Genomic DNA, 24,115 nt, shown 5'->3' on the forward strand with positions numbered 1-24,115 from the left:
ACTTAGTGGATCTTTAGTTGTTATGTAAAATGCTTTGAATGTATTTGTGGCAGATTTTAACTTAGCATACTTTGAAATGTGAGAATAAAAGTAAAAATCAATAAAATATGAAAAGCTGACTCTGGTGTGAAAGGGGAGATAAATGGCAGATACCTCCTCACTGCTAATTCTCTTCACTGGACATCTGACAGGGCAAGTCCTAATTGTGTGCATTCCACATACCTGAACCAGGATGTTCCAATAGCCAGAACTTCATTTTCCCTCTGAAAATTCTTGGAGAATCATTTTTAGTCTTCTTTTTCAGGCTTCAGTGAATTCTTAGTTCAATGGTCTCTGGAATTTTTAAAATACATCTACGTTAGCATTTATTGATAAGAGTCAGTGAAGTAATTTCTCTCGGTTATACTCTGAAAAGATAATTATCTGAAAACATAATTATGACCATGCACAGCAGAAAAACATTTTGCAGCTTTCTTAGTCTACCTGTAGACTTTTGAAATATTTTCATATCCTACAAACTAATGTTATGCCTATTAGTAATTATGAAAGAAATTTAAAGTCAAATTAATGGGATTGGGTTCTTCTTATACCTTCTGTAGTCTTGTACACCTTCATTGATGTTTATAAATTTTAAAAGTTACTCAAAAAAATACTTATGCCACATGAGGATTACTTTGTAACATCTAAATTTTTAAACACCTCAGGTGCTTTTATCTGCTAGTTGTAACTTTACCTACTTTTAGGCAAAATGACCAGGTTTCTAATAATTCAGTTGCTTTTAACATTTCTAAATGGTTTTAAAAGCAGTTTTACATTTTTATTGCCTTAGCCAATTTAGAAAGAAGTTTCTGGACCTCAATTTTATTAAACCTACCATTCACCATCATAGGAAATATAAAAAACATTGCTAACAATTGCCCAGAAAAAGAGCTACAGCCTTACATAGTTTGTTACATGAGAACAAACATAAAATGCATTTTTTACTAAATAGTCAACACAAATGGTAAGGTTGCTGTTGCAGGCCACAGGAAAGTAGAGGAGTAAAATAAAATTTAGTCAATCAATGCTACCTAATATCTGGAGTTTAATTATAGAAATAAAGCAGAACAGAGTCCTGCCAATTTTCATCCCAATAGAGATATTTTAAAACACAAAGACAGTTCTAAAGTGACCCACAGACACATTATTTCATTCCAAGGACTTTTACTTTTAATTGTGACACACAAGGGAAGTACAAGAGGATTGCAACCAGACAGAAAATACATGAGTAGCTACATCTCCTATCGTGACTGAAATGAAGGGGTCAGTGCAGGATTTAATCAGGAGAATCCCTAATTAAAGGCAGCTGGACAAGACAGGCACACATACAGATTCCTGACTGCCAGCCATGGGTGCATTCATTGACTGAGCTGAGAGCTGAAACACAAAGTCTGTGAGTCACAAAATGATTTGAACTGGAAGTGACCTTACAGCTCATCTAGTTCCATGGGCAGGAAGAAGTCACACAAGTAAACCTCTACTACATTTTTAAAAATATATTTTGATTGGACTTTCTAAGTGAGAAGCTCTACAGAAATTGCCATTGAAGTAACAAAACATTCAGAGAAGATTGAGAAAGTAAAGTAAATGTAATAGCAAATCTGAAATGCTGGGTGTTTTTAAAATTACAATTTAGAACTGAAAATGCTCAGATAATGGAAAGCCTACAGAAGAAACAAAAGCCTACAAGGTGCTTATGACTCTGTGCTACACTAATGGCCCTGCCAACCTAACAGTATTTTTGCCTTTAAAGATCTTGTCAGAACACTTCAGTGCATTTTTATTATGAGTTTTATATTATTCAGACCCTTTCTATTTCATTTGGTGAAATAACTTCCATTACAGACTTTCAAATCAAGGCAGGCAGGGATTTTGAATTGGAGCTGTAAGCACAAGAATCCATAATACTGAGAAAGTTTACTTAAGTGAATTTGCCTTAGTCACTGTAATTCAATAAGAACTACATTTTTACAACAGAACTCTGCCTCTGGAAAGATGTGAAAGGTAAAGACAAGATCTATACTCACATAAAGGACAATTTTTCAGCTTATTTATGTTTTGTGAAGGATATGACTTCATCTCTTCCCATCATATATCTTCTACTCATGTTTGTGTAGTATAGGGCAGTACAAGCCCCCAGCGCTACATAAACAATGGATAATGACTGAATGCACGAAATCCATCTCCAACAATTCTATTATGATTTCAGCAGTTACCTGGAAACCACCCTGAAAACACTGTGCAGGAATAGAGTGAAAGAGAGACATAGAAATTACATTTCCTTTTTTTCTAATTAGACCTATCAGAGCCCCATCTCTTTTCCAGAACATAATGAAGTATCATTAGCTGGAGTGGGATGCTATCTGACAGAACTGTTGAATTCCTTTTGATTTATAGCATAGACTATCTGCTGCATTTATTGTGAGCCTGCCTGGTTTTGTCTGCCTGCCTTTAGAGCCAGGAGGAGCCCAGGAGGCTGGGCAAGCAGGGACAGCACTTCCAGTTGTGACACTTGAGGCACAGGAAGGAGCTCTCAGGATCCCTGGAGCCTTCTCTTGTCCAGGCTGAGCCTCCCCAGCTCTCTCAGCCTTTCCTCATGGAAGACAATCTGCAGCCCTCAGGGCCTGCCCCTCAACTCATTCCAGCAGCTCCAACAACAAACCTTGCTTGGTTTACAGGGACATGACTGTGAAATGGCATTTCTCAAGGCCAGATCCAACATCTAATTACCTGGTTTTACAACTGGATGGCAATTACCTAGTTTTTCAGTGCTCTGGCTGAAAGGGTGACTCAAACAACAGTTTAAATAGGCCCCAGTTCACTGGAGGAGCAATTTGAAGCCAGAGAGCAGCACAGTGCTCTGATGCCCCCTGTTCAGGGATATCTGAGGTTGTCTGAGAACAGCAAGTCTCTGAGCAACACGGCCACATGTTCAAGTAAAAAGCAGCGTGCCAAGTCTTACTCATGTCACATACTCATTGACAGGGCCAAATCTAGTCCAAAAGTCTGGCTTTCTGATCACTTCTAAAATATTTCAGCCAGCCACAAACTGTCAAACACTTCCTCCGGCAAGCGGAGCTCCTGGAGACATGACTGAAAAGTTCGTGCCTGTGGGTCATTCTGCCACTATATCCTGTGTGCTGCCATAAGAATCTCTCTCAGCTTGGGAGACTGCAGCACGTTTCCCCAAAGTTAGTAAGCATTCCAACAAATTTCCACGGATCAAGTTACTTGAGGCCAAATGTTCATATTTCACTGAAGACCAAATAAAACATGCAACTGCGAGCAGAGTAGTAAGCAGTGGTAGGAATACAAGGCAAATATTTGACTTCTACATCAACCTAAGTTGAGTCTAAGTTTATGCCAAAGTCCTTCTCCTGGAGTGAACTGATTGGGAATCACTCCAGACACAAGGAATTCTGTGTGAGCTCCACAGGCATTGCTCTCCTCACATGATGGCCATGGGGAGAGCAGCTCCCGGGCACCTTAGGAATAGCCCAGAGGTCAAACCACAAAATGCAGGTGCATAACCCTCATGAAGGCAAAATATGAGTCCTGGGGCCATAGTGGCTCCTCAGTACACTCCACACTTCCTTGGATTTGGTTTAACCAATATCGTCCACACCTCCTTGGGTTTGGTTTAACCAATATCCTCCACACCTCCTTGGGTTTGGTTTAACCAATATCCTCCACACCTCCTTGGGTTTGGTTTAGAGCTGCAGCAGTGGGTCCATAGCTCAGCCTGTGACAGCATCAGCCATGAAGCAAACAACTGGAGTGCTCTGCTTGTACTCATACAGCAGACCCAGCTTCATGGAACCTGCTCATTAAACAATCATGTAAAATTACAGAAGTAAGGTAAGAGAACTCCATAGCATTTGGAAGACAGACTTGAATACATTTTGAAGTTACTGCTCCAATTTGCATACAGTATTGCTGAGAATAAAGCAAAGGCTCTGAGTTGCATATTATTCCTCTGTCTCTGTACAACATTTCAATCCAGCCACACTACAAACCCAAGGACAAATAATTTCCTAACTGCTGATAGTGCTACTCCCCCCAAAAGTTCATATTTTAAGGCAGCTCAGCTCACATCCATCCATAAACCCATATCTACCAAGGGCTAAGATTTTTAAAGCTCAATGTCAAAGTCCTAAAAATATAGTCCCCTTCTGGTTTATTACATTGGTGACACATGTGAAATCAGCCTTATAAGACAAGGATGAGACAAACTCCCAGGATTTTTGTGGAGGTCTGAGAGGTAAGGACTGAACATATTTAGGTTATTCTGCTCTCTGTTGCCCTTGAGGAACATGGGACACGCTGTCTCAATTATTACTGGTTTTATTACTATTCCTTTTGGCTTTTGTGATCTTGTTAGACTGTTCCTCCTTTATAAGGGCAAGTGTGCTTAGCAGAAAATGATGGCCTATAGTCCATTCACCTCCTAAACATCTGCTTTGGGTTAAATTGCCACTACTCATCGAGCTCAACACACTGAATTTACAGTATAAATAAACACAGCACAAGAGGAACACAAGGGCATATAAAACACAAGCAAAACAGTGGAGTTGTGTATTTATATTTCTTACACCTGCTTTTATTACCTTTGTTATGTCTTCTATTTCAGTTCCCAATCCAGGCACTGGATTTTGAGAAACACTGGACTCAATTTTTGATGTACAAAATCAGACAGCTAAAAGATTAGCCAGTTGTGGAATGCCTCAACAGCATCCCCCTGCTTATCTAAAAAGCTTCCCCTCAGACTCTGGGGATGGATTTCCTCCCCTTACAGAGAATATCAAGCAAATGTAACATATTCAGAGCCACCCCTGTTATTGTGGCCCAGCATTGCTGTGAATAAGGACAGGTGGGTTATGTTACCTAGGCTGTTTTCCCAGGTATTCAGGAGCTCACTGGGTCTGAATGCAGAATAACAGCAGCCACTCTCCTGCAACTCCAAAGGCACAAAAGTCCCAGGGCACCTTTTCTCTGTCTAGGGACAGATCTTCCTTATTTCTATAGAAAATGGAGTTAGCTCTCAATTTTACACAATCACTCATACCTCAAGTGAACAGACAAAACACTTCTACTTTCCTGGTCTATTGCTCCTGCAGCGTTCCAGCTCTGCAATCAGACTAATCAGGCTGCTAAAACTTTTCAGGGAGCACAAATATCAATAATCCTTCTCTGGCTCCTCAGCTAAGAGAGCTCAGCAGCTCTCAGCCTGCACAGACCTCAGACACACTGCAAAGTACTGAACCTCCAAAAATGGCTCTGAAATGGGATGTGGCGCAGCACAACTAGCCCTCTGAGGCTTTTAGCAGCAATCTCTGTCTAATGCCAAGCTGTGTAAAATAAAGTGGAATTCAGAGTGCTCCTTTACCAGAAGGAATAATTATTGCAAGCAGTTATTATGAAAGAACACAGCCAACCTCATTTGCATCAGTGGTACTCTGCCAAACTCTTTACATTTGTGATAAATCGTCATTTCCAGGCCATTTTAGAGTCCCTTTGCATGAGCAGTAGGAAGGGCAGAAGAATAAATAAAAAATGAGAAATATAAATTCATTTTAATGGGAGGAATTGGACATTTTTAGGTACATTAAGTTTCACATTGAGCATGAAAACACCAGAAGAACCTCTGAAATTTTGTTCTGGTATGATTACTCTGTAAACCTTGTCTCAGGAAAGGTCTAAAAATAATTGATGCTGCAGCTACTGAAGATTTGTCCATAACATAATGAAAACCATTTCATGAACTTTCAGTTTCTCACAGCTGTTTGATCAAAGTGAGCTAAATCATTAATCTGCTTTTGTAAGGAAATGTGTGAGACATCTGCTGGCAGCACATTCAAAAACCATTTTTTCCCCTACTGGTTAAGGCAAGGGCAAAGACTAAATCTAGTTCAAAACTCATTAAGGCTAGTAGAGTCAGTCCTATTAGCTTCAGTGTTTTGTTTTTTTTTTAATCTGATCCCTGATATATAAAAAAAGATTCAGAAGACAGCAAATCTGCTTGTCCTTTTTTGATTTTTTTTCCTCTTTTTGGGGTAGCTATAACCTCCTGCCCTCCTTGCTGTGCAGTGCTGAAATGCAAATTGCAGTGCTCTCAGAACGAAGCAAAGATAAACAGCTGAAGAACACAAAAGCAAACAATTTTCCAAAGGCACAAGCAAGAACTTTGAAAATAAGTTTCCAATGTATATTTTAACTATCTTACCCTACAAAGCACAGAAGATGCACATTTGGGCAAGGGATACTGGCAATATTGGCCCTTATGCATCACATATCATCAGGCTTCACCCAACAACCTCCAATTCTTGTGGTTTTCAAGCTTGTTTTTCTCTAACCCCCAGAAGCTATTACAGTGGTAAACAGAGCTGATCCACTGCTACTGTAGGGCACCATTCAACTTGAAATAAAAGACTGCCCAATTTTTATCTGCTCTCTACATCCATGCTCAGGTGGAGTGATGCTGACATATCTAGATGGAAGTAGAGAGAAATGGAAACAAACCACCCAGTTCTCCCCACACATTTCACCTTTCTCGCACACTAATTTGAAATTAATTACTGTTTGCATAATAACAAATGAAAGGTTTCATTAATTCTTTCAAAACCACATCAATTAAACACACTGTGTATAGTCTACATTCTGCATGTGAAAGGGATACACTGAGCACATGGAACAGGGTAGAGGAGCTTAAGTCTACCAGGAACTAGTCACTGAAATGCTGACCAGGTGTTTTACTGGAGCTGCCAGGTAAAAAGTTCATAAAGAGAATTTTTTCCTGTTGGCAAACAGCAGAAAACCCTGCATGCAGCCACCTAGAATTATCTGCCAGAAGACTTCACCCTGAAATATTTTCTCTTAGGGTTTCTCACTCCTTGTCCTCTGTCCTTAAGATGCATTCGAGGCATATTTTCTCAGATTTAGGAACACTATAGCAAATAAATTTGCTAAGTTTGAAAAGCTAAGGCTGACATAAGTGTTCTTGAAAGACAGAACCCAGGCATCTCTGTCAATATTAAACCTGCAGTGTTTCTTTCATAATTTCAGTGGAAACCCATCCTTCTTTCTAAAGAGATGCACTTCAGGATCAACATCTCTTGGCAGCAGCAGATGACATTAAGTACTGACAGATCAAGATATGATAATAGCAACAATTGTGATGAGTAAAAAGGAAAAATAAAGCTAATGATTCCCTACAACCTGTATTTCTCTGTTGAGTTGCTACACAGGCCATGCCATTGGAAGGGTTGTTGTAACTGTGCTTTGCTTTTAAACTCAAGAGAAACGAGCAGTTCCTCCTCACCCTTTATATAATTCCCAGTAAATATCCACAGTTAAGTAAGGTTTGAGAGGCAGTGACACAAAGAGCACAATGAACTTCAGCTCTTCCAAAGGCCTTTCTGCAGAAATGGTGACTTTTTACAGCTGAATCAAGGGTGCAGCTTGGACAGGGTGAACAAAATACTCATGGAATATGATGATGTGCAAAGGCAACTTGTCAAGAGCCTCTGAGGAAAGAAGCCACATCAGCTCAGAAAAGAGCTGTATTCCAAGCAGTAATTACAAGACCCTGAGTTTTTAGTTGTTCCAATTATATCTACAGCTGGAAAACTCTGATTTGCTTTCTGTTCAGAAAATAATTAACTGGCTTCACTGGACTGCCTAGAAGACTAGCAGAGGTCCATTAAATGCAGACCCCCCTCAGGACCAAATGCAGACAGTGACCAGTCAGCTGCCAAGGGCACTGGCATCTGTATTATCAGTATTATGGGCAGCCCTGGACACTGAGAGTGCACAAAACCAAAAATCCTCACTTTCCCCACACAGAGGGCCACCACCACTGCCACTCATGCACACAGTGCTCACACCCAAACACCTTCTCAGGCACTTAAAAATATCACTTCCATAAAGAAAGTGATGTGAATGCTGCATTTTCTGGGGGAAAAATAAAATCTAACATAGGTAAGATTTTTTTCCACAACTGCCTAATGTGTACAACTTAAGGGTACACAGAAGGGTTAAAAGGCAGTAGGGGATCAGGATGAACTACTTGAGACAGTTAATCTCAGTCCCAAACAAGCCCTACTGGAAAAGGCTGACAGCACTCTTTAATGTTCCATAAAACAGAATATACACTGAGAACCTAAGTCTTTCATATGTGATTGCAAAGTGTCATTTTTCCTTAATTTCCTGCTCCAATACCTATCTGTTTGTACAAAATAACTACTGTTTGATAAGAGGCTTGCTTAAAATACTTAAGTTGCATTTGAATACACAACTCTGCTGCGCCTAAATGGCAGCAGAGCTGTAAGCACAGGCCTTTCCCATTTCAATTAAGAGTACATACCACCACACCAATGGAAATGCCACTTGTTGCCAACTCAGTCACAAGGTTTTCTCTCAGCTCTACTGCCTCCACCATTGTGCCTTTCAGTTCTCAGTACACATCTGTTGGAGCAGATCTTGCAGGCAGATACAATAATAAAGGATGATAAACCCTTTTAAGACAGGCTATCTTCATGGGTTTAGTGTATATGAATTGATTTGGATCATGCTCACCCTGGAGCAGCACATGGTCATCATCATATCAAGTCTGAAACCATTACAGAAAAGAACCATTCCAAATTCTTATACTTCAAACTCCTTCATAAAAGAGTACATAAAACTATCAGATTTGCCTCAGCTATTTTTTCATGCTGTGCACGCTTCATGCCTTTTTTCAATCTGCCCTTCTAATTGAAGGAATTACATTATCATGACTGTGAAGAGCTTTTCCCACTTCAGTCAGATACAGCAAATGAGTGGGCAAGCAACAGGGCTTGAATTCCACAGGGTGACTCCTCCAGGAGCCAGATATGCTTCAAGGACAACCCTCATGTTGGAGCCCTGCCTGCACACACCCTTAGTGTTTGAGCCTATGACCATTGTGCCAGCTCTCCTCACGCTGAGCACTTGAAAAGCCCTCCTGGATTTCACACATCACAGTAACAGCACCAGGAACAACTTCAAGTGGCTCTGCTGTAGACCAAGAACATTCCTATTAAGAAAGAAGTTTGCCTGCCAGCAAACTCCAGTGGGCTGGTGAGTAGAAGAGCTGAGCTGGGACTGACAGTGAGGTGACCAGCCCTGCTGGCTGCTCTTCCACCTCAGCTCTGCAAGCAGTGACAGGAATGTTCATGAGGCTTCAACTCTTGGCAAGCTCCTTGCTGCCTGCAGACAGGCCTAAAACTGCAACATAAGCAATTCTCACTTGTGCCTTCCTGCAAAGAGCCATCTAAAAGCACTGCCTCCAGATGTTCCAAGCAGTGTTTTCAATTTGCTCCTGCTCATAAACCAAACGTGTCTCAGGGATGACTCGTGCATCACCTCTACGCTTTTACATATGACCTACTCCATACAGATTCCTATTGCGTGAGGAATGCTTTGCCAAGAAGGTTACTCTCAACATCAGAAATTAAAAAACAGTATTCCAGGCCAATTTTGAACAACTTCTACCATAAAAACCCCATTTCCTAATTATTTTTTATACACAGAGAGCTGAGAAAGCCTCAAAAGCAGGTTTCCCAGGACACTATGCTGATAATTGGTTACATTTTTGTTTTAGCAAGTCATGTTCTCCACTGAGAAGCTGGACCAGTTCTGTCTCCTGTCCTGTCCCAAGGCTTTGGCACAAAGAAACCTTCCCAGATGTACCAACCTGCCTTTTCCAGCCCAGACAATGGTTAAACACAATCTATTTTACACCTATTTCTTTTCTAAGTAAAATCTGTATTTGTAGGTTTTAGTTAAGAATTTCAAGTTCTTAATTAAACACAAGGCATTACAGAACTCGACATCTAGTGATAGAGACTGAAAGTAGGAGATAAACAAAAATAAGAGACAAATTTGACTTTTCCTCAGCTTGACAGCATCCTGACTTGTTTGAGAATGAATCTGTTCTCTAATTAAGGCTTGGGGATGCTCTGGGAAGATGGATTTTCCCAGAATCTTTGCTGACTAACAGACTAACCTCATCCCTCAGCTTTGACATGATACAAATTCTTGATGAGCTTTCCTGGCACACACTGCCTTGTGCCAGACACTTCTGACTATGCAAGTGATGCTGGCTGCACACTGATGGACTCTTTGCTAGGCACTGAGGTGGCAGGGGAAGATGAAAGGCTCTAGGATGTGCCACTGGAACTTAGAAACCAACTCCCAGTCCAGAAAAACAAAGGGGATGGGACTTCATCCAGCCCAGCTGGGGAGCAGAGAGAAAACAAATTCATTGTGTAAGAAATAATAATTTTAAGAAGCAGATCCTAGGATCAAAGGGGCTGGTAAATTAAGGCCACTCCATAGCAGTGGAATAAATTAAGTATCATAATGCAATGATATTTATGAAGCTTCCTGTAGCAGAAGATCTTTCTGTATCCCAAAACCTGAATCTAAATCATTAAGAGTTAATATTAATCATTCTTTTTCAGAGTTACTGTTATGCTGCTGCAGGATTTTGGCACACATATCAACAATCCTATTTCATCTGCATGGCCACACACCTCTTACTGGGACAAAGACCAGGCATGTTTTTGGGTGCTGGGCAAGTTAGAGCTTTCAGTAGCAGCCACAGTCTTCTCTGATGACAAGTCTGAGCTTCCCACACCTGAGATGAAGACCAAGGCAGGTTTATGTGGGAAGCCTCACTGATTTTACTTAGACATGAAAACCCTCAGCTTCTTCAGGCTGAGAAGCCAGAGACAGCTCATAATGGCTACCTTTCTTTTAGGAATAGGTGGAACATTGCTCCTGAAAGTGAAGTCAGAAGTGAGCTATCTTTCTCAAGTTTCAGAATTAATTCCTACCTCAGCATTGCTCAGCCCCACAGGGTGGATCCATACACCCTGATAAACTGCTGAGATTGCCAAGGATTTCATGCAGTCAAACAAAACACTACTAGGGATGCAGTTGCTACAAATATTCTATACTTTTTTTGCTTTTTATCTTGAACTGGGATTTTTTCCTCTTTCAAACTCTAACAGTTTACCACCAGGTACAACCTCATGTGGATCTCATTATCACAAACAGGCAATCAAGCTCATTATCTAAAACAAGGAAGTAGCTGCCAGGTCCTCATTTTTCCCCCCTTTCCTAAACAGGTTTTGGTTTTCTTATACCAAAGCATTGCCCGGAAACATGACCAACTTTTGAGTGCTTTGTGTCTTATTCAGGATATGAAATCCTGACTAAAGAGAAGGTAATAAAGCAATAAAATATTTAGCCAACTTATGAGCTTTGCATGACTCAACTTCATTGGCACTGTCCCTGAGTTTTCCTCACTTGAAGGATTAATTGTATTCACTTGCTCTCCCTTCAGTTACTTAATATAAATGGAAGAGGAATAAAATAATTTGAATTAAAATGTTATTCCAACAGCCTTTGAACTGAAGGGGTGGAAAAACAAAGTCCCATTTTCTTTCATGTGCTTGAATCAGAGTTGCTATTGCGGCCCACAAATATTGGCAAACTTGCATATTGTGGTTTTATTCCATCAACTCCACACACACGTTCTGGACACCCTTGTCCAGTATTTTATATGTGTAAATCCAGAGATATGGCACAAGTGTTGAAGTACCAGTAGAGCCTGGTGTGAGAGACCAGAGCAGTAAAGATGTGCTAAGTCAAAGCAATATCTTAAACCAGCAGCTAAGTTTGCCCAGTCTCACCTTCTTATCACACTCATTTATGAGATTTGGTAGAAAAACAGCAGGGAGAAAAATGAAATGCCTCCTACTGCTGACAGGGATGATGGCGTGGCTGTGCCCAGTAAAAGATTTCAACCAACCACCTTTTGGGAAGGAAGCACCACCACATATCTGGTGTTACCCTAGGAAATCCCAGGTAAACCATAAGGCTCCCAAGTGCTACATATTTGAAGCACTTGAGGAATGGGATGCCATTTTTTATTCCAACAGATTTCTGAAGCAGCTTGTATTTGAAGAGCAGATGTCTGTTTTCCCTCACTTTCAGACCTGCAATTTTGATTCCTGTTACACAGCTGCCACCTTTAATTCATTTCTTGTACCTGACAGAGCTACTGTGAGGTCAGTGATGCATTGACTGTGGTTCTGCCAACTCTTCCAGCAGCAAACCAGGAACTTGCCATGCCTTGTTCCTGTCATGAGAAGCTAAAAGGAGGGAAACTTGAAATGGGCTGCAGTTGATACTGATTTTCAGCGTCAAGCTGAGAGGACACAAGACCCCTTTCTCACCAATTCACTACAGGCAGAGCGTGTAAAACACGCTCTAAAAACATGCAGATGCAAGGAGAAATAATTTTCAATTGACCCTTGATAAGTTTAGGCTGGAAATTAGGAAATATGAAATTATTCAATACATGAAAATTTTTATTAAGCTTTCACAAAGTTTCATCAGAGTTCAGAGAAAAAAGCAGACAGCCAGTTCAGGTACAGGTAAAAATATAATAATCTTCTAATAAAAGTATTCTGAGGGTCTTCCACAGAGTTTATCACTTTTCTCAATCCCTTAGCTACTAAATGGAATAGTGGTAAGGGTAGTTTATAAAGTTGATCATTACGTGACTTAATATGTATAATAGAAAATAATTTTGCATTAAGAAATCGTATTTTGGTGGGCAATTAAGATATAAATAGCGCATTTCTCAATGAGCATTCCGTTTCCATTTCGAAAGCGCCCCGAGTCCCCCGCGCAGTAACGAAGGAGGGTAAGGAGGCTTTGCCTCTGTCCGTGCTGCTGGTGTGCCGCCTTGTGGGCACTCCCTGCAAGTGCACCCGCGTCGGCTCTACGGCTTTACACTGAACAGCCAGGGCGCAAAGGGAAAACACCAATTCCCCCATTTCTTGTCTTCGTGAGAACAAAACGGCACTTCGAATTTTTACGTTGAAGGTGGGAGTCCCTGTGATCTTAAATCAACTTTCACATCTGCGATTGCACCTGCAATGTCCAGCTTTCAGCACAATTACATGAAAGCTCATGCTCGCCTCACTGTTTGATCTCCTTAGGACATGAAAGCCAGATCATGTACTTGGTCAAAATGAGGTGCTGCACATTTTGACACAAAGTCTCTGCTACATCTCCTCAGCAAACCAAAGAGCCTGCAAACATAACTTGAGAACTAAAGCCCTCCTTTAGTTTAGCAGGACTGACCCAGGACTTGCCCACGGTGACCCTACCTTGGCCTTTTCTGTGACTCTGAATAGCTGTCATGCCTACACACAAATTACACGCTTCTTTTTTTCCTTTTACAAGACTGAATGCCCAAGAATGGAAATCACATAATTTGCACCCTGCATCACAAATAAAATAATTACATCACTAGATCTCAATAAATTTCTTTTCAAATAAATATTAAATGAGAGGAACCTGGATTGTCTGTGGTCTCCCATTTCTCCATCAATACAACTGTAACATGACATGTCCTAGCAAAGGGACAAGGCACTTGGCAGCTGATTGTCTGCTAGAACCTGACTGCTTTCACAAATTAAGTGATAGCAGCTGCCCATATTTGCTTCTTAGCCTCCTCTTCTTCTATTATTTCAGATTATCAGTTACTTACCAAATACAAAATAGTCTCAGTTCTGCTTTCTAGAGCTCAACTCAAATCTTCTACAGGCAAATAGCCATGAAAAACATGTAAGAAGTGCAACCAAAGAAAACTCACTTAGAAATAGTTGATTTCTTTGTTAGTAACATAGTCCTACAAGAGTATTAGATACTTACTCTGACAAGAATAATTTGCAGACTTTAATTATCTATTTCAGTAGGGTTTGGCTCAATAGCTGTAGAACACTGACATCTTCAGGTGGAAGAGCTATTGAAGTACATAAATAATAGGACAGGCTGAATATAAACCATTCAAATATGAAATAATTCTTGAAACAGGTTTCCCTTCCAAGATGTACTAATTTGGCTCTTTTCTCTTTGAAAGAGTTACATGGCTCCAGAGACAGTTCCATCACATTAGCATAGTGAAAATACCTGCAGCCTTTCCAATATGTGATTTAAGTAATGCTTGAAAAATGTCAAAAGATATGAGGGTTCCTCACAAAATATCCTATTAAGTTTCAATGAAACCTACAGTTCTTTGAGACATTTTCCCAAGGATTTCATTATTATGGGAAAGCAAACAATTTCTAATCAATTTATAGTCTCGGTACAAGGGAGCAAAACACAGCTTCCTTTTAGTTTCTTAATTTGTTTCTAGCAGCCCTTTTGCATCACGTGGACTCTCAATATCTGGATTAATTTGACTCAAGGCAAATAATTAAGCTAATTCTGAACTTACAATCATGACAAAAAGTACTGAAATTCTATGGTCCTGTTGATGACTTCACTATATCCGTGGAACAGTTAATCTACTTTTGGCACTTCTCAGCACACAGATATGACATTTTGAGCAGATGTTAGTAAAGAAAATTGATTTTTCCTAATAAGGGCTTTTGCTGATTTTTATTCTGGAGTTGAAGGCTATAATTTTATTGGATACTATATGATGGTTCTCAGATGTTGCAGTAACAGGTGATTCAAGCAATGTTAATCTATTTGAGACATTAACTTACCATGCCAAAGACTCTTACGAAGTCCTTGTAATTTTAAACATTTTACTATTTAATCTGTTTCTCTCCAAGTCAAAGTTAGAGCACAAATAATTTTTATTAAAAAACTCATTGAGCAAGTGCTCATTTCTCTGAATAAAACCACACCAACCCAAACACAGGAACATAAGGACAAAGATATTGCAACTACCTGGTTAAGCAGAAAACTGTTAGTGAGGAACTCAAACACTCTCCCTATCTGCAATCAGTTCAGCTGAAATTATATCTTTACTCATCATGAATGAGAGAAAAGGAATAAAATGGCAGAAAAAATATTTTTTAAAAGCAATAAAAAGCATATGCATGTAACCAGTGCCCCTACTGTAAAATGAAGGAGTAGTAATAAGCATATTAAAGACCAAGAAGGAAATTCTATATAAACATTGCTGGTCCTCTGTGCAATGCAGCAGCTCCTACTCCTGGGCATTCTGCACAAATGAATCCTTCTTAAACCCCAAGGCTGCAACAAAGGCTGGCATGTTATTAAATGACACCTGCACTTAGGTGAGAATGGCTACTATGAGTTGCAACTTGACCAAAATCAGGTATTTACTGACAAGACAGTACATTTTAGTCATATGTGAAGATGGATTTCAAACACCAGTGCAGGTTATCTAGCACCCAAACTCTTGGATAATCACTGTATCAAGGAAAATTATTACCTGTGTGCGCAGACACTTCCATAATTAGAAAATAAACTGAAAGATCCTGTAAACCCCTAAACTGTAAAAGTCAGGTTTCCACAAGAAGACTAAACTGATGTAAATACAAAGCCTTTGAGCACCTATCGATTTCTTACAGGGATATTCCTGTGCATGCTGACCCAGTGCAACAGGAACTCAGGACAGCAAGGAATGACCATTTACTGCTTTGGCTCTCTAGAGGTCCTCCACGAGCTGTAAATGCCTTATCCGCAGGTTCTGCAGGCTCCCTGCTGCTGAGCGGGAGGCCTGCAGCCTGGATTCTCTGAATAACCAAAACACCACCCCTCTCTGCTTTAACCTAACAGCTGCTCACACTGCATTTAAATCAGTGGCAGCTCCAGGAATATGGTGGCAGTAACTGTCACAAGCATGTCCCAAACTAGCAGTTGTCACTGATACAGAGGAGTTAATTAAGCTTCAACAGTGAGAGGAGCTTTCTGAGCCTGCCATGCATCTTCATTTTTGGCAATGACAGCACAAAGCAGCCTCTGCTTGTGTCAGCCTGAAAGCGCAGCCCAGAGCCAGGATGCCCATGGAAATGCCTGAATGCAGACTGTGGTGCTACCTTACATCTACTGAGGGAGGAAAAAACCATGGTAAAATGGAAGTTTTACTGGATTAATTTCAGCAGGACTACTCAAGAGTACATGCAGGAAAAACAAGGGGCAAAGTGTGCATTAGGCAAGTTTATTCTCCCTAAGACTGTAAAGGAGAATATGGGAAATGCCTCCAAGATATCATCAGGTAACTGCACTTATTTGTTTATCAGCAGATGACAAATCCCTTTTCTGCCACTAAAACACAAGAGCTAGAACAGTACCATGGGCATGCTGCAGCAACCATCTTTTCAACTTCCTTGGCTTTGTTGCAGGCCTCTTTCCCTAAGTGGAAATGAATAATCATTATGAATGCAGCTCCATTAACTTATGTCTGCTGATTTAAAAAGGTCATGTATCCAACAAGATGAGGAGAAAAAAATTAAATGTGGGAAAGCAAGGCTTTATGTATGTGGACATTCCTGAGCAGTACTAATTTAAAGTAGCATTTTCCACTCCAATTCTCTGGAGTTCCAACCTCAAAGTTCTCTTCCTCACTGAAAGGCTTGCCTCTCTCACCGCTGCAGGGCAGGAGTCCCAGTGCAGACCTTTGAGTGCCACTTCTGAACTGCCATCAGGGCTCCTGCTCAGCAGTACAGCACTATGTCCCCAAGAGTAAGAATATGGGATCTCCTTCCTGCCATCTGCTTGAGAAACAGCAACCTTGGAGGAGCAGTGAAGTCCTCCTTGGTCAGCTGGTGGCCTTTGCATCAGACCCTGCTTGGTGGGTGGTGGGACTGACCTTGCTGGGCCTGTGTTTGCCAACACTGCTGATAAATGCAGGCTTGGCACCAGGGTAACCCAGCTGGATGGTGCTGTCAATTACCCTTATCCTCCATCTCACCTTCCCCACCTGCACTGCATCACTGCCAATTAGCTGGGAGGGGCCTGAAGGCAGGGACCAACTCTCTCATGCACATGAACCTGCACACCAGGGACCATTTGTGGGTGTCACTGCAACACAAATGATAACCTTGGCTTCTGATTACTCTACAAAACACAGCCCCTGCTTAACAAAGGTTAATGAAATGCTGTTTACTCCATGTCAAAGCATGTTCACACAAAGAGTTTGATTTTCTTTCTTTAAGCAGATAACTATCAGATTCTCACAGCTTTTTACTTTCAAAGGATACACAACTAGTTAATGAAGGACTGAAAGTGATAAAAAATTATTCAAATAATAGAAATTATTTCCTAATCTTGTTTCCTTTTCTACTCAATTCTAATATATCCTCCACTGTTACACTAGAAGATTCTAGTCATAAGAACAATTGCTACAAGACAGTTCAGTAGAGCCTAAAATGCCAAATGCCTTAATGAACATGCCCACAAGGACTCAATTCTGCATTGCATCCTTACTACAGCACTTCTCCAAGAGCCTTATTCCAGTTTACCTGTGTTAACAATGCTCCCCTCCCTGTTTGTGGACCCCCCTAAAGAACACCACCACAGTACAAAACCAACTCCAGAAACAGAAGGCAGGATTGTTTATTCATCATTTCACCATTCATTCAAGATTTCTTTCCCTTTTCTTTGCCATCTGGTTGACTGCCAGCTCGATCAGGAAAATTAGCTGAGCTGTTATTTTCTGAAGCTGTTCTATTGACAAGAGCACCAATGTATATTCAACTGAACCTCTAAGTATATAAATAAATAATAAAATAAATACACCAAGTGTTGACTGCAGCATGCCAAAGCACAGTAATTCAGATGATAACATTGATAGATTGAAAGATTAGACCCCATAGATGCTGAAGTGTGTGAAGGCCATGTTTTATATTGTCTTCAAGTTTTCTGATTGTCTGGCCCACACTGCCCTGAGCTGCAGTATTCTGTAACAACAGAGAATTGTGAGTTACTTCCCTCAATAAATACTGGGAAATCTCTTTTAACTGTCCAACATAATCAGTTGCTATCTAAAAGCAACTCTGACAAAGAATTTTGATCCAGTTTTCACTTGTGTTCTCTTGGGAACTTCACTTGCACTCAGAGTTAACCTCGAGGACACACCTCTCTTACCTAATCAGTGTACAAAGGAGCCAGAACCTCATTCTATATTCCTTTGAAGTTCATTATCCCTACTACTTCTAAGAACAAAACTTTAGTTTACTAGAAGTCTTTGTTATCCTGGAATATTTTGACTTGCTCAATTATTTCTGAATTACAGAATACCTAAAACATTCCAAGACACAAATGGTAAGACAAAATCAGTTCTCCTCACAAAGAGCCATTTTTTTCCCATAGCATGGGGGCGTAGAATATTTGTGATGTTGACATTTGTGACTTGGTAAATACCAGAATGTATACTTTGTGCCAGACAAGCCTACTCAGCAAGAACTCATACATACCTGACTGTTCACAGGGAGCTGTAAAAGAAGCCATCCCATGTCAGAACTGAAAACTGAAATCAGGGCAGGGCAGCTGAATCCAGATCTTCAGGAGTAACCTGAGTAATGGGGTTGTACAAGAGAGCTGTAAAAAAAAAATAGCAACAGAGAACAATTAGAAGTGATTTTCCATTAATTACAGATGAGGACTTGGATTTTACATATAGATTTTAATGCCAGAAAACAAAGTGCTCTGAAACATTGACTTACGCATGTCAAGCATTTAAACAGTTCTGATTAACAGACCAATCAAAACTTGTATTATTTAAAACCCTGTCCAGAAGTTACCTTAAGGAAAAGCCTAGTATCTGCAAAAATACAAATATTCCTTTTAGTCCAGAACTTATCCCATGCCTAAAAGAGTATAATTATACCCATTGTCCCAGATAATCTGGGAGATTGCATCTTCATGCATTAAAGGAACACAGATTTCTATATGTGTTTCTTCCCTGTGAAATCAGTAAGGAGAGAAAGCAATAAAGCTACTAAATTAACATAATTTTTGTTATAACTCCAAAAGTCACATCTGAGGAGTGCCTGTGCATTTGAGACAACACTCATCTGCTCTTGCATGTAAGGCAGAGTTGTACTTCAACCAAATCCACAGATGTCTGAGGTTTCTGTTAAAGCCTATTCTTCAATATACTGTGTAAACTGGCACACATTCAACGGTGCTACTGCAGATGAATATGATAGTCATACATTCCTCTTTCTGGAAATCCAGGAAAAGGTATTCAAAACAAGCACTTAAATAAATGAAAACACTAGATAAAACCAGTTTCCGCATGTTTTCAGGATTTTTCATGAACAGTTCAGGATCTAATCTGCCTTGGCCAGTGGTAGGTTCAGGAAGGTCTATTCCCTGACATGCAGCTGCAGGCCAGAACCTTTCCTCATACACATAATGCTTTTGGGATGGTTTATCACCAATTTTACAACACTCACGTGGGATAGTGTAAGTGCATTGGGTGCTTCTACCCTTGTCCCACCTGTACATAAATCAATCTTTACTCATGGGCGGACACAGCTGTCCCCATTCCTTCAGGCTGCTCCCTGACACAAGCTCTCCTGCTCTGACATGTGCAAACACCCAAGACCTTCTGATACCTCACCCATGACTTGCTGGTCTGCATCACCTGAGCACACCCATGGAGCATGTACACATTTCTGGCACTTCAGCAGCTTTCTTCTAAAAGGAAAAAACATCCAGGTTAAATGTGCATTGGGAGGTCTCTTAGTCAATAACATACAGAACATTAAACACATGGTAATTTGTTTTGGTGACTTAACACCATTTTTGAGGCCTGTCATTCCTTTTCTATGACACCATTTAGATAAGGGAATTTGGGAGGGCTTGCAGATCCCGGATGCTGGATGCACACCCTGACTCGGTGTTGTAATCTGACCTCATCAATTATTCTGTGCAAACAAATGAGCAGCTCTCCAGACATGCAAGATAATGGAAGAAACAGCCCTTGGAGGCAAGTGTGAGATCTGGATGAGCTGGGAACTAGAACGTGGGCATCTACCACAGAGCACCCCTGTGGACAAAGGCTGATAGACCCTAACCTCTCTCAAGAACCACTCAACACTGCAGGTTGCAGCCCATAAAAAAAGAAATTAAAAGACAGAAAGCACCAGTGCTATTATGTGATGATTTTAATTCTTATGTAGATGCTGGTCATGGATTATGACTGGGTTTGATTCAGCCACTCCCTACTTAAATCTAAAGGTATTGCTTGTCATTTCCACAAGTGTTTGCAGTAAAACTGAAATCCCAGCCAGGAGAGACAGCATGCCAAACTACAAACTGGTGTTTTACTGCAACCTACTCTTTGCTTGTGTCAGCACACTTGTACTTATTTTCTTAATACGCACTTTAACATGGGGCTTGCTATGTAAGTTGCATGGTTTTTTTTCATGAAGCAGCAGAATCAGCTGATGGTCTTACTGACTGGTGAGCTAAGTGATAAAAGATGCTAAAGATCAGAACAAATACTCGATTTGTATATTGTATTTGTTCCTGTTGTAATTAGTTTAAGACCAGCTGTCTCAGAATTCAGACCAAATCACTGCTAGTAAAACCTTGGCCTTTGTTTGAAAATGCAGGAGAGTATGAATGACAGAACAGAAAGCACAATTTAATATGGGTCCTTGGGGCCACAAGTCATGGCCCCTAAACAAATCATCAACATCAAGTATTTTTTCTGTCTGCCCCTGTTTCTTGTGGGTTTTTAAGGCACAATCACCCTCAGTCAAGGGACAGAAGTAATAAACTTGATAAGCAGGCTCATAAAAGAAAGCAGAGGACAGACACCACTGGCTCCATGTCACCCAGCCAGGTTGACAGCAAAGGTTATTTCCAGCAATGCAGGAACTGGGCAGCTGCAGAAACAAGCTGCCCTACCTCACCATAGTGAGGTATGCAGAGGCAGGTGTCCTCTCCACTTGTTGAAGGACTAGATAGGTACAGACTGCCAAGATTAAGATTTTCCCAGGGAAATAGACAGGAATATTTATCTCCTCCCCTTTGCCTCTCCCTCCCCCCCGCCCCCATCCCCTTTACCCATTTCAGCTCCCTTGCCATGCTTACCACTTGATTTCTTAATTCTCTAATCTTAGAGAAGCAAATGGAATCTAATAAAAATGTTCATTAAATCAGTTCAGAATATTCCACCCTGCTGACAGAAGAACAACTTATCACATTTTGCAGACAACAAAGCAACACAAAAGGACTAAGAAAACCAAAACAAAACCTCAGATGACCATGTGGCCTACACACATTTTTTTGAGTTCATTTGCTCCACTCTGGACACTAGCAGAGAGCTGTTTTCCAGAACACCCACTCATTTTTTTGTATGGTGGAACTAAACGATTAGCTCAACCTCCACCATATTTAACATTTGTTTTAATAAGCAGAAGAAGTCTTTCACAAATGGTTAATACTGACTAGCATTGAGCTTCCCTTCTACAACTACAGTCAATTTCTTTCTTTCTTCCTATCTCTTCCCCCTTTTTTATTTCCAAGTTCAAACAAACACCTTCAGCATACTTGCTGCAATAGGCAGCTGTTTCTGGCAACTATAGCTACTAAAAGGCATTTTGAACAGCACCAGAGAACACTGTCCAACACTTGTGACTTATGGATCAATAAGTCTGTCAAGATACCTCAGAGCATACATGTTCATGGTCTTAAAGGAAACTATCAAGTACTGAAGAGAAAAACACTCCCTCCATAAAAGCAAAACTGCCTGATTATGCAAGTTGTCCCCAAAGTGGACATTGTGTACTCTTTGGAGGGTAAGGCAGCAGGGGAGGTCCACCTACATTCCTATAAAAGCCCACTCCCACTGGCTGGGAGGGAATGTGTGTTGCTAGGACATTCTTCAGGCTTCTGAGAGTAAGCATCATCTGCAGCCTACTGCAATGAAGTGCAGAAGAATGACAAGCATCTCAGTAGAAGCCTGTGTGTGCGTGTGTGTATGCACGCCTGAATCTGGAAATGCCAGTGTGGTCAGCCCGATGGTATTGGAGATGCTGACCAGAGCTTCCAAAACATTCAGGACCCATTTCTTTTTCCTAGGGATAGAATCATACATGGCATGGATGCAGAAAGAGCAGAGAAAATAATTTCTGTACATGCATAGTCAGCTGGTTACAGTCTCACATAGGTCATGGGAGCCTAAATTCAAAGACTGGAGTTTTCTGCAGAAATAGAGACCCACTTCACAGCAAGAATAATTTCAATACCTTTCCCCAAAGGTATTTCATTTGGTACTTGTGTTATTGAGAGCACTAACCAACTCCCAGAGCTAGAACCACAGTGACTGTTCAGATGCTGTGGCGACCCTGCAAGCTCTGCAGAACCGAGCATGCTGCGGGACCTCGGAGCTGTTTGTATCGCGAACCCAGCGCGGGCGAGCCCTGTCATTTCACATTAAGTGCAAGCGCTGCTTTCTGCTCAAGGAAATGCTTTCTGCAGAAAGAGGACAGGAGTGCAATGTAAATGCCACAGAGTCCCATCCTTTACTCAATAGGACTTCTCCAGAATGAGTGGAAAGAGATAACATACAAACAGAAAATCAGTGATTGCTCCCGAGCATCCCACTTACATCCCGGCAGGATCAGATTTGTGCTGTTACCCCATGAGCACCCGGTAACAGCACAAATCGTGCCACTCCGTTCTGAGCGGGCAGGGTCTCATTGGCACTACGGCTGCTCAGTGACCCTCGCAGAGGAACACCCCTACAGCAAGAGCGATTGCAGCAGCCTTTCGTCACAAGCCCAGGCACCCTCTTGGCACAGCAGCCCCGACTACTGATGCCAATGACAGCGTGTCATCCACAGAGGGCATCAAGTGTACCAGCCCCTGCTCACCCTGGTTTTGGCTGAGCATCACGGGGGGTGTGAATCACCGACCTGTCGCAATTGCCCATCACAGTTAATGAGCTGGGAAGAAAAGACCTTGCAACAAATCTCTTTGCTGAACGCAGCACCTTGTTCATGGTCTGAGACAGCTCTGAAGGCTCAGACTGACAATGCAATTACAGCATATAGAAATTTGCTCTACATTTCTGCTTGGCCTAAGCACATGAATACAATTTGGCTGCAGCCTTTCCAACCCATCTTTAAGTGTTTATCGCTTTCCCATGTTTTCTCACCTCCATGCTGGTTTTGACACACAAACTTACAACATCCAACTTCTGGAGTTTCACCATCATCAATTCTGGCACTGTACTTGACATTTGGTAAAAAACTCTGCAAACAGGACATGCTGCAAGAAGCAAGAAGGATTTCAAGCTGAGCAATGAACAAGCTCATCATGAACTATATTCTCCCTGTGAATGACTTATGGCTGGAAGAGGGTATATTCCTATAACCCATGGCTGCTATTTCTCTTAAATTCAAGTAACTAACAAACTTGTCTTTTGTTTTTTTTTTTTAATCAGTGCTTCTTAAGGCATAACTAGCATCCCAAAATAATTAAAGCAAATGACACACAAGGCTTAAGGAGCATACATGCAACTCATTTTTATACAACATACTCCTGCATTGTAGGGGCTTTTCATAATCTTTTCAGTGTACACAGTAGCTAAGAAATCACCCCAAATTCTTGTTGCAAAGCTGATGAGTTATGAATGACAAATGCCATAGCTCCCATGTCCCATGACTGCACCACAGAGCACCAAGAACTTGGATCACTGCACAGGAACAGGAAGGACTATCTTCAAGTCTTCTCCCAGTTCAGGTTGGGAATTCATACAGACCTCCGTGCTGGGATGTGATTTCACAGCCCACATGATAGGACAAGTCTGTGTGGAGGTACATGACGCAGAATTTCCTTGGCAAATTCTCTCACCATGACATCAATGAGGGCAGCAACTGCAACTCCACAACAGGGTTTGATGACAATCAAGTCTAAACACTCATGTGCTGCAGCAAGAGCAACCACAAGGTTTGAGTTCTTCCACCCAGGGTATTCAGACATGACTGGAATATCTGGCACACACGGCAGCAAGAGAAGTGTGATAAGTATGATACTCTGTGATAAGTGACATGTCATAGCTCAATAAGCTCATGGCTCAATCAAGAGTGGTGTTCACCTGATATCAAATCAATCTGTGGCTTATAGAAACACCCAGCTATCCCATCCCTAGCTGTGACACATACCCCAAATCAGGCACATCACCTCGGGTGCAGCATTACAAACAGCAGAATTGTCATCTGCCCACCTGTAAACGTCAAGCATTGGTTCATTTCCC

General features: G+C 41.1%; 1 long non-coding RNA gene across 1 annotated transcript; it reads right to left on the minus strand.

Annotated features, from left to right (window-relative positions):
- Positions 1–233: 233 nt before the first annotated feature.
- Positions 234–19,542, minus strand: LOC134419049 (uncharacterized). The gene is made up of 3 exons (XR_010027952.1): positions 19,466–19,542; positions 18,315–18,438; positions 234–333 (listed from the first exon to the last, which is right to left on the minus strand). It is a non-coding gene; the product is annotated as an uncharacterized LOC134419049 (long non-coding RNA).
- Positions 19,543–24,115: the final 4,573 nt, after the last annotated feature.

This window comes from Melospiza melodia, chromosome 5 (assembly GCF_035770615.1).
Source record: "Melospiza melodia melodia isolate bMelMel2 chromosome 5, bMelMel2.pri, whole genome shotgun sequence".
NCBI lineage: Eukaryota > Metazoa > Chordata > Aves > Passeriformes > Passerellidae > Melospiza > Melospiza melodia.